The 11,903-nt window shown below is 45.5% G+C and overlaps 2 non-coding genes across 2 annotated transcripts; both read right to left on the reverse strand.

The window, feature by feature from the left end:
* Positions 1-1,044: 1,044 nt before the first annotated feature.
* LOC136574139 (U2 spliceosomal RNA) lies at positions 1,045-1,240 on the reverse strand. The gene has a single exon (XR_010786256.1). It is a non-coding gene; the product is annotated as a U2 spliceosomal RNA (small nuclear RNA).
* Positions 1,241-8,941: 7,701 nt separating this feature from the next.
* On the reverse strand, positions 8,942-9,129 carry LOC136573859 (U2 spliceosomal RNA). Its single transcript, XR_010786076.1, has one exon. It is a non-coding gene; the product is annotated as a U2 spliceosomal RNA (small nuclear RNA).
* Between the last annotated feature and the right edge of the window lie 2,774 nt (positions 9,130-11,903).

Raw genomic sequence — 11,903 nt, forward strand, 5'->3', positions numbered from 1 at the left:
AGGGAGGTTCCGTTTTTGCCAGCTGGGGAATGCTTATAGGCGAGGCCTTATCCCTGGTGGTGCATGTAACGTCAGACCACGTTTTAGACATGCAGCAGCATTCAGTCAGTGGCTGACAAACGAGCTCCATGCAAGTTTACATTAAACAGACACATTTCTTTCTTTACTGTATTGACTGCGGTCTGTAATCGAGCGGTTGAACTGTTTCTGTGTCCATGCATTGAATAAAGCAATACATCCTTGGAAAGTAGACGTCCGTTCGTTGGAGTTCTTTGCTCCCCGAGTGTTGCTCCATCTCTAAGCGTTGGCCTGGATCTTCATGGACGAAATACTGCACATCCCACGTGGAGCGTGCATCTCAGCCCGCGTGGAGTGCTGCAGTCCAATGAGGTATTCCGTGCTGCATAGCAAGCCTCGGACCTGTGTGATTGGGGGTCCGCTGCTGTCTGTCCACTCTGAAGCGCGCATCCAGGGCCGGCCGGGCGGCCGCTTTTCGACTACCAGCGACTGCAGGGCACTCACACAGGCTGGTTGGAATGGCCTAGCATTATCCTGATCCGGAGGTGTAACTTGAAGCTGCGGGGCCCCAGTACAAAGTCTGGAACTGGGCCCCCCAACTATAAAGCTTCATTGATTTACAATGTGGGGAAGAGAGACTTTATGGGCCCCCTAGGGCTCCGGGCCCCAGGTGCGACCGCACCCCCTGCACATACACCCATGACCCGAATACGTGGAGCATACAGACGCAGGCTGCCAGGATACGCTGTGCCTGCCCGATGTTTCCAACTTGGCTATTAGCGCAGCGGTAGGTATGAACTATAGAGTGCGGCTGACATATGAACTGGTGTGTGTGTGTGTTGGTTTGCTTCCAGTTGTACCTGTGCTGTGCACACTCTGGCAGACGCAGCTGCTCAGTGGATACAATGTTGCGAGCTCCACGGCAGCAGACGGGCTGAGTGTCAATCAAAGTGCTTGGTTGTTAGCCGCCACAGCTGCGCTGCACCTCTTGCTCGTCGTTTCTGTTTTTGAATACTGAAATAAGAAAGGAGGTGCATCGGTCCTGGAGGTACTGCAATACCAGGTCAATGCGTGGAGTGGACAGAGCAAGCTCTTTTTCCAGCTCCCTGTTCTAAAAATCCATTTAATATATGGTCCCCAGATAGGGGACGTATCAGATATTAAACTGATAAGAACAGATTTTTTTTTTTTTTTTTCACCCTCAGATTGGGTTGAAACTTACTTTACTTTACTTTCAAGTAAACTGCCATTGCATATTTACTGCAACGTTCATCCCTTTCATCATCAGGCTTTATTACTGTTCTTAATTTTCACAAAAACAAAATTACAAAGAAAAGCATTCTATTTACAATCTAACAAGTTGAATCCACTTCTTCACCTTTAAACGCCCTCCGCATCCACCCCCCTCCTCCTCTTATCCCATAGGTAGCATATGAATAACTTTCCCAGTACCATTCTTACACTCGCATTCACACTCAGCTCTTCTCTTTTATACACATACACATTCCTCACATCCCACAGCACTTCTTTCACACATGACAAAAACAACCACAACAGTCTTTCTTTCACTCCATCACTGGCACCTAGACCGAACATCAGTACCTCAAAGGATAGAAACTGAATACCTGTTAACTCTTTACATAGCGGTCCTAATTTTTTCACCACTTTCTGGGCATAGGCACAATTCCAGAATAAGTGGACTATGCTCTCGCTGCCTCCACACTGGACTCTAGGACAGGTCTCTCTCGCTATTAGACCTCTGCTCCTCTGAAATTCTCTTACAGGTAGTACGCCATGCAAGCTCTGCCATACGATTTCTTTCTGTCTGCCAGTCATTCCATCCATTCTCACTTTCGCCCATACTCTCTGCACATTTCTTCCACCAACCCGATTTATCTCACTCACCCTTTCCCTACTCTCAATCATTCTCACAAGCAGACGTTTATTTCGGAGCATACTCACTTCCACTTCACTCAACTCATACTTCTCTACAAACTTTACAATCCACTCATACCACTTTGGAACCACGAACGCAACAGGCTTACTCAAGTCATTCTTACACCACTTCAACCTTACAAACAGTCACCCGGCCAAATATCTCATCATACACGACACCTTTCCCTCTCTCTCAATCACAGCCAACAGAAAAACTAATCCATTCACTCCAAAATAAACTTCCAGGTTCGGGAAACTCATACCACCATTCCTCCAATTCTTCACCACAGTCTCTCTTTTCAAGCGCTCCATCTTAGATCCCCAGAAAAAAACAAATAGAATCCTATTTAAACTCCTGAGCCTCATATAGTCAGGCGGGAAGATCATTGCCACATACAAAAAGATAGGCAGGATAATACTCTTTATTACTACTATTTTTCCCAGGAGACTAAGATCTCTCATTCTCCAGAAGGTCAACCGTTTCTCCACTCTTTCCTTTGCTGCCTCCCAACTCTCTTTACCATCCACAGAATCATTAAACATGATCCCCAAAATTTTGATTGGGGAAGTAGGCGGAGTGAGAGATTTAGGTTTGAATGTAGTGTCTGGACCAAACACCTTACATTCACTCTTTGACCAATTCCCTCTAAAAGCAGACGCACCACAAAAAATAGTCGCTAACAACTTGACTCTACGCACAGCACTCTCTGACTCGCACACCACACACACATCGTCCATATACGCACACACTTTTAACTCTTTCCCACCACTTCCTGGAATATGGATCCCTCTCACAACTTTATCTTTTCTCAACAGGCACAACAGTGGCTCAATTGCACAAATTAATGCGACTGCGGACAGCGGACAGCCCTGCCGCACCCCTGAACATCCACTCACCTTTCTTCCCACACACCCATTCACCAACACTCTGCTATACATTCCATTATACAAACTCTGAACTCTCCACACAAAATCACTTGGGAAACCCATTCGCAACAACACTCTAAACAAAAAACTATGAGACAATCTATCATACGCCTTTTCAAAGTCTATCGATACAACATACACACTCTTCTCTCTACTCTTACAATCCCACAACACATCTCTCAACAACACCAGACTCTCTTGCACTCTTCTACCAGGCACCGCACAGAACTGCTCTTCACTCACCACACATTCAACCACATCTCTCATTCTGTTGGCCACTATCTTCGCATAAATCTTGTAATCACAATTAAGTAATGTGATAGGCCTCCAATTTTTCAGACTTTTCAAACTTCCTTTTTTTGGTATCAACACAATCAGTCCCCCACGCATACTCTCAGCCACTTCCACATTCTCCCACATATACTTACACACCGCACACACATCCACTCCCACCACCTTCCACAACAGACGATAGAATTCCACAGGCAACCCATCCTCACCAGGCGTCTTATTCACAGCCATTCCTTGTACCACTCTCTCCACCTCATCCATAGATATGTCTCTCATCACAGATGCTCTCTCTCCCTCTCCGAGCTTACTCTCTAGCACACTCAGCACCTCACTCTCCAAACTCTCATCCCTCTCTTTCACCGCATACAGATCCTCATAGAACGCAGCCACTTCCTCACTCACACCATCCCCACTCACCTCACATCCATCCTCTTTCATCACCACCTCTATTGTTGGTTTCTTTGCAAAGACTTTTTTAAAGAAAAACCTAGAGCATTTCTCTCCATACTCCATCTTCTCCAGTTTGGCCCTGTATATGATACTTCTGCCTTTTTCTGTCATGTACCTGTTAATTTCTCTCCTCACACTCACCAACTCATCCTGCACATCCACACCATTCTCTCTCATTCTCTCCAAAAAACTTAGACGTGTGTTTAGTTTTGTGTACTCCTCTCGCCTTCTTGCTGCCAGTTTATATCCCAAAGACTTGAAATATGCTTTAGTCTTCTTTTTTACCCAATCCCACCACTGCAGATTAGCAAACTTGTTTTTCCTCTCACACCACCTGTTATACAGACACTCATACTCCTTTCTCACATCCTCACTCTCCAGATGACTTATATTAAGTTTCCACAGCCCCCTCCCATGTACCCCTCTCACATTCACATCCACACCACACAGCAAACACTCATGATCCGAGAAAATAACTGGTTTTTGTTGGTAACTTAACGGCGTAATATTTTCTGAAACAAAACAATAATCCAGCCGGGAATGAAGGCCGCCTCTATCAGCATGGTACGTAAATAATTTAGGATTAACTTTACATAAAATCTGCATATCTTGCAACCTAAAATCAGAAATAATCTCGGACAAAACCTTCCCAGACAAATCAAACGCCTTCTTGTCCAGGTCGCAGTTCATATCACCCACTACGATTACTGGCATTCTGCCCTGAATAAACAATTTAATTTTTTCAAATAAAAGTTTTCTCTCCTTCTTACTGCTGGGAGCATAAATATTTACCAACAAAAACTTAGTATTCTTATATATCAAAACCGCCGACAGACACCTCCCCACCTCGATTACTGTGTAGCTGTCTAGCTGCACCTCCCCCGACTTAAGCAATATGCCTACCCCATCATTTCTGTTTGCCTTACTACCAGACCATATACATGCCCCATAAGGCCATTCTTCAGGTTTTATGTCACCAGTAATCCCGCATTCTTGCAGGCAGAACACATCCGCATTCTCCTGTCTGAGGAATTTCAGTATGGCCGTTCTCCTGACCTTACTGGTAAACACACGCACATTTTGTGAACAAATGGAAAAACCCATATTTACATCCCCTTATACGTGCTGATTAAATACATCAGGGTGAGTACCCTATGCAAGATTCATTTATAAGTCTTCACCACTGTCAGTAGTAAGGACAAGGTCCTGCGCCACTTTTTCCAGCGGGTCGCCGGTTTCCATGGGTTTTTCTTTACTCCTCTCACACTTCCGTTTTTTAGCAGAGTCCCCCACCACTTTTGCGAACTCTTCATCGCTTGAGCCTTCAGGATCCCCACCACCACCCTCCCTCTTACACAGGGAAGTCTCTGGTGAGGAGAAACTTCTAATGTTCTCAGGGTCTGAGGGATGTACCGGGCTCTCCACCCCTTCAATTACTTCCTCCAGGTGTCTTATTATCTTGGACACCTGGGCCTCAGACACCTCAGCCGTCTCAGACATTTCAACAGTCTCTGGTGTTTTAGAAGCTACAGGCGTTTTACCAACCACTGGCCTTTTAGCTGCTCCAGATATTTTAGACAACTTAAGAACCATTGGAGCTTTAGCGGTTCCAGACACTCCAGCCTCCTCCAACGCTTTGGTAGGCACCTTAGCAGCCACTGCAGCCCAAGACATTTTTGCAGCCTCAGTTTTTGTGGCCTCAGACACTTTTACAGTCTCAGATACCTTTGGGGCCTCTACAGCTCCAGACACCTCAGCGACCCCTGCAGCTGCGGCATGTGCACCTTTGAGGTTTTCAACCCTCCTTTGTATGCCGGGGGATTTACCAGCTCTCTCTTGCTCTGGCGCCTCCTCCCACTCTCCTCCTGTTCTGGGCCTTATACTCGCAGTGCAATCCTTGAATATGTGATCACTGGAACCACACAGGTCGCACCGCTTTGGTTGCGGGCAATTACCAGCATGGTGACCAGTAGCTTGGCAGTTTCTACATACTTGCCCTTTCACGCATTCAGTTTTAACATGTCCGAACTCAAAACAATTGCGGCAGAAAGTGGGTTGCCCCGGATAGGTTAAATTGCCTCTGTTCCCTGCAATTGTGAAGTTGGCCGGTGGGTGCTTCACACCTCCAATGCTGTCGGCACTCTGTCTGAACCGGACATAAAACTTATACTTGCAGTTGAAAATGCCTAAGATATTTGTCTGCTTGTCTCCTCCTCTCACCTGGTCGCAATATCTCCTTAAGAAGCTCTTAATTAGTTCCACCTCAGTAAAAGGGTTGTAGACATGCACCAGGACTGGCTTTTCATGTATGCCAAACAAAGGAGAGATTTCAACTCCATCCAACAAGTCAATGTCCTTATGCTTTCTGAGCCATTCATATACATTAAAGCAGATGTATTCCTCCGTAAAAGTCACATCGTACATACCCTGCCGTGGGAAGTCCTGCACGCTGTAGATGGCTGCTTTAGGTACCTTCATCTTCTCCAAGAGAATATCCCGGACGATAAAGACGACCGTGTTCTTGTTGGAGTCTCCAGTCGGAACTTCAAAACGTATGGAATTCTTCATGCCGTACAGTTTCAGGGGTCAGCTGTCGGTCCAAAAACCACAGGAAAAAGATGCTGCTCCAAGCAAAAAACTGGGCGCACTCAGATCGCTCCTCCGACACAGACCGAGCCTTACACTTGATCTGAGCCAAAAGGCCGAGAAGCGATAACCCGAAACGGGTTTCACCTGTAGCCCGGTCCGCCCAACTCCACTTCCAAGGCTTGAGGCAACACGCTCAGCCGGCACTCTGGGCGCACCCACAATGCACCCAGGCAGCTGGGAGAGTTTTAAAACTTTGCTTAGCCCCGCCCCACACCTTCTCAACCACGCCCAGCCTCACAACCTCAGTCCTTCCTCTTGCACAGTGCTCACGCATCCTAGGCTTGCAGAGCCTGCTGCTGCTGCTGCTGCAGGACTCGTCAGCTCCCTACACAGGATGGTTAAGCCGGCGATGACACTAGAAGCAAGCACTAGTTTGTCTCTGAAGGTGCGTCGGCCGGTCGGTTGGAGGGATCTTTTCAGCCGGCCGCATTTCGAGTGGGGACGGATGGAAACTTTTAACCTAAAATAAGGGAAATTGGCTTCGGCCCCATAGGGCTTTATTGCCTTCCCCTGGGCCGGCATTAGTAGACCCTAGTAAGGAGAATATTAGAGCGGCATTGTTATCCGAAGAACTTAAAAACATACAGCAGGCCTTTTTTTCCCGCCATACATACATAACTACAGATTTTATATATTTTTTACATATATACATTATATATATATATATATATATATACACACACACACATACACACACAAACAATCTTAAATCTATCTTTAATCTATATCTACAAAATCTGTAATTCAGAAATAATCCATATTCTATATAATTAATAAAGATAGATAGACTCACATACATACATACTGTATGCAAATGAGCCAGGTGTTTGGAAGGCTAATGTCACTCCTTTGTGATGTCATGAGCCAGGTATATGGCAGGCTGATGTCACTCCATTGTGATGTCATCAATTTAGAAGCATTAATACCGGGCTTGGCAGCCATTTTAGTCAGTCTCTGCTGCAGCTGGGAGACGGGAGATGGTCTTTATTTCCACCAAGTAGCTGCAGAACTACCGGTAACTGCATCATTTTTATTTTATTCAATATAGGTTTTATTGGTTTCATGGAGGGGGGGGGGGAAACTTTTGCCTTATCTCAAAGCAATGTAAAAATAACTTTGACAATGAAACTTAATAAATCAATTTCGAGTTGAACTATATCATGTTTGTCTGTGATATTTTATAAGGTCTACAAACAGGGGCATGGGGGGAGGGTAAGGGGGGGGAGTGGTAAGGGAGGGTAGGTATCTATGACACGGGAGAAAGAGAAAATAAAACAAAGGGGGGGGGGGGCGGGCGGGCTCCGGGATTGTTGTTGCTCTTTACGATTGTGGTTTAAACGTGTTACTCACATGTCCCTGTCTGTAACCACCTAGTAAATAGGGGTGAGCTCCGGGCATCTATCCATATCGCCCAGGTGTGATACAATTCATCATAGCCTGATGGCTCATCTAGAAGCCTCATTCTCTCCATACGCTCTATTTCGTGGATCATTGTTATTTTTAGTGGAGTGCATTTTTTATGCAGCACACAAGGGGGAGACAGCGGCCTACCAAAATCGAGTTGGCTGCTGCTGTGGCTTTCTTTTTTTTAAAAAAAGGTAGGTTCCGTTCTTCCATGGTGAGGAATAGGCAGGGAGGTTCCGTTTTTGCCAGCTGGGGAATGCTTATAGGCAAGGCCTTATCCCTGGTGGTGCATGTAACGTCAGACCACGTTTTAGACATGCAGCAGCAGCATTCAGTCAGTGGCTGACAAACGAGCTCCATGCAAGTTTACATTAAACAGACACATTTCTTTCTTTACTGTATTGACTGCGGTCTGTAATCGAGCGGTTGAACTGTTTCTGTGTCCATGCATTGAATAAAGCAATACATCCTTGTAAAGTAGACGTCCGTTCGTTGGAGTTCTTTGCTCCCCGAGTGTTGCTCCATCTCTAAACGTTGGCCTGGATCTTCATGGACGAATACTGCCCATCCCACGTGGAGCGTGTATCTCAGCCCACGTGGAGTGCTGCAGTCCAATGAGGTATTCCGTGCTACATAGCAAGCCTTGGGCCTGTGTGATTGGGGGTCCGCTGCTGTCTGTCCACTCTGAAGCGCGCATCCGGGGCCGGCCGCTTTTCGACTACCAGCGACTGCAGGTCACACACACAGGCTGGTTGGAATGGCCTAGCATTATCCTGATCCGGAGGTGTAACTTGAAGCTGCGGGGCCCAAAGTACAAAGTCTGGGACTGGGCCCCCAAACTATAAAGCTTCATTGATAGCATTGGTTTACAATGTGAGGAAGAGAGATGGGGAAGAGAGACTTTATGGGCCCCCTGCACATACACCCATGACCCGAATACGTGGAGCATACAGACGCAGGCTGCCAGGATACGCTGTGCCTGCCCGATGTTTCCAACTTGGCTATTAGCGCAGCGGTAGGTACGAACTATAGAGTGCGGCTGCCATATGAACTGGTGTGTGTGTGTGTGTGTTGTTTTGCTTCCAGTTGTACCTGTGCTGTGCACACTCTGGCAGACGCAGCTGCTCAGTGGATACAATGTTGCGAGCAGACGGGCTGAGTGTCAATCAAAGTGCTTGGGTGGTGGTAGCAGCAGCCGCCGCCACAGCTGCGCTGCACCTCTTGCTCGTCGGTTTTGTTTTTCTGCTTTTGGAAACTGTTGTAGGAAAGGGGGTGCACCGGTCCTGGAGGTACTGCAATACCAGGTCAATGCGTGGAGTGGACAGAGCAAGCTCTTTTTCCAGCTCCCTGTTCTAAAAATCCATTTAATATATGGTCCCCAGATAGGGGACGTATCAGATATTAAACTGATAAGAACAGATTTTTTTTTTTAAGTTGACAAACCCCGAGGGGTATTTTTATTTTAACAACAAATTTCCAGACATAGTAAAAATGCTCATATAGTACATTAAAACACATTGTACAACATATTAAAACATACCATATAAAACATTTCAAAACTTGTCTTATATATTTACATGTTGTTAAAATCCACATTAAAATCACATAAAAGGGCGCTTGGTGGCACTATATGATGGAGCTCCATTCCCCGATCAGCCATTTTCTGGATAAAATAGGAAAGTTTTTCCTGTCCACAATATAATATTCGTACAAATCATTAAGAGCAATGGATAAAATATCTTTAACCGATAAAACCTCATGCTTAAAAACTAAAATATTTCTGGATTTCCATAGAGCTGCCTTCACTGAGTTGACCATCTTCCATGCCATAATTCTCTCGGTCCGTGTGGGGCATTCCAGACATCCATATAGTATTCCTTCCAGTGTTCGTTTTTTTTAGTCTTGTTATTTTCTTAAGCAACGGTAAAAACTGAGTCCATATCCTCTTTGTTAAAAAGCAAGTCCATATCAAATGCTGTGTTGACTCTTCCTCTGTGCATCTGGGTCTTGGGCATGCGGCGGTGTTGGTCAGTCCTCTACGATGCTGGAATGCCCGGCATGGAAGACAGTCGTGTATGCAGCTCCAGGCCAGCTCCTTCTGTGGGTTAAAAATATGATTATTAACCAATCTCCACGTATCTTTTGTTTTGCGCTCATTAAAATTACTGACTTGAACATAAAAACCACTTTCCTTAAAACTCTTTATCATTAATTTAGAATTCATTAAAACCTGTGCACTTTTTCCAGTAAAATCGTATAAAACCACAATTTTCTCTAAAATCGCATAGTCTTTGGATAGATTAAAAGAATAAGGGGAGTTTAAAACTGTTTTGAACCATCCGTTCCGCCTCATAAAATAACCAATATTATAACTAGAGATGAGCGAACGTGCTCGGCCCCGCCCCTTTTTCACTCGAATACCGCGATTTTCGAGTACTTCCGTACTCGGGCGAAAAAATTCGGGGGTCGTCGTGGCGGCACGGGGGGGTTGCAGCTGGGAGTGGGGGGGGGGGGCGGAGAGGGAGAGAGAGAGGGCTCCCCCCTGTTCACCGCTGCTAACCCCCACGCCGCCCCGCCTCTCCCCGCCCCCCGGAGCACCCGAGTGCTTTTCACCCGAGTAGTGAAGTACTCGAAAATCGCGGTATTCGGGCGAAAAAGGGGCGGGGCCGAGCACGTTCGCTCATCTCTAATTATAACGTAAAAAATAAGACCATGCGTGGTTTTTAAAAAGTGCGCCCAGGCACATGCTAAAATACTTTATGTATAAAAAGGCTTTTATATCGGGGAAGTCTTTACCGCCCATTATTTTTGGCTTCATCACTATTTCTCTTTTCAGTTTTTCCATTTTGGAGCTCCAGAAGAAGGTAAAAACAGCTTTTACGATTTTGTTAAAAACTCTACCAGGAGGGGGAACACTAGGCTTAAATACAATAAAATCGGTAAAATCACCATTTTTATGATTAAAACCCTCCCCTCCATGGTCAACCTTCTCATATTCCACATACATATTTTCTTGTTTATCTTTTGTGCCACCAAGTCCCAGCTGTTAAGACGTCTGTTGTCCTCGTTGAAGGAGACACCTAAAATCTGCACCGAGTCGGACACAGGAATGGGGACATCTGACAATGGCAGGTCCCCGATGTTTAAAATACTACTTTTATTAAAATTTACCTTAAAACCCGAGGCGCAGCAATAAAACTCTATTTGTCTGGTTGCTCTCTGGATCGACAGGGTGTCCCTTCCAAGAATTGCCACATCGTCCATGTACCCCACTACTTTGGCCTCGATCCCCCCCCCACCGGGCAGGGGGATCCCACGGATCAGGTTGTCCCGACGTATTGTGCATAGGAGAGGCTCTAGTGTGCAGATAAAAAGTAGTGGGGACAAGGGACACCCCTGCTTTACCCCGGACTTTAAAAGTACTTCCTGTGTCCTAAAACCATTGACTAAAACTCTACTCGTGCAGTTGTTGTAAAACGCTTTTAAAGACAATAAAAAACCTTCCGGTATACCCATTCTCTCTAAAACCTTAAAAAGATAAAAATGTGACACACGGTCAAAGGCTTTTTCAAAGTCGATAGTTAAAACCGCCATTTTCCCGTTTCTTGTCTTTGTGTCACTAATACAATCTTTTAAGAGATTAAGATTCTCCCATATGCTCCTCCCGGGAACTCCACAGACCTGGTTGGGGTGTACAACTTTGCTTATTACGGTCTTGAGTCTATTTGCGCATATTTTGGCCATTATCTTGTAGTCACTGTTCAGAAGGGTGATCGGTCTCCAGTTTTTGATATCCGTTTTGTCTCCTTTCTTGTATAAAAGAGACACGTCACCCTTCTTCCAGGACCCCGGGAGGGCTTTCGACATAAAAACCTCAGTAAAAAGGGAGAAAAGGTCATCCTTAAAAATACCAAAAAAGGTGACATAAAACTCTATGGGTATACCATCGGGCCCAGGCACCTTACCTGGTTTAAAACTTTTAATAGTGTCTAAAATCTTCTGTTCTGTGATGTCCCGTGATAAAATCTCACGAGAACCAGGATCTAAAACGTCAGTGATCTCCTTCAACGAGTCATTCATAAAATCACTGTCAACAGTTTTTGTATTAAAAAGATCCGCATAAAACTCATACACTTTCTTTAAAATACCCTGTATGTCCTTGGTGCCACCGAGATCATCGAGGACTGTCCGCTTGTCATGGATTTTCTTAAAGAAGTACCTGGAGCAGG

Source organism: Eleutherodactylus coqui, chromosome 7, assembly GCF_035609145.1.
Source record: "Eleutherodactylus coqui strain aEleCoq1 chromosome 7, aEleCoq1.hap1, whole genome shotgun sequence".
In the NCBI taxonomy this organism is placed as follows: Eukaryota; Metazoa; Chordata; class Amphibia; order Anura; family Eleutherodactylidae; genus Eleutherodactylus; species Eleutherodactylus coqui.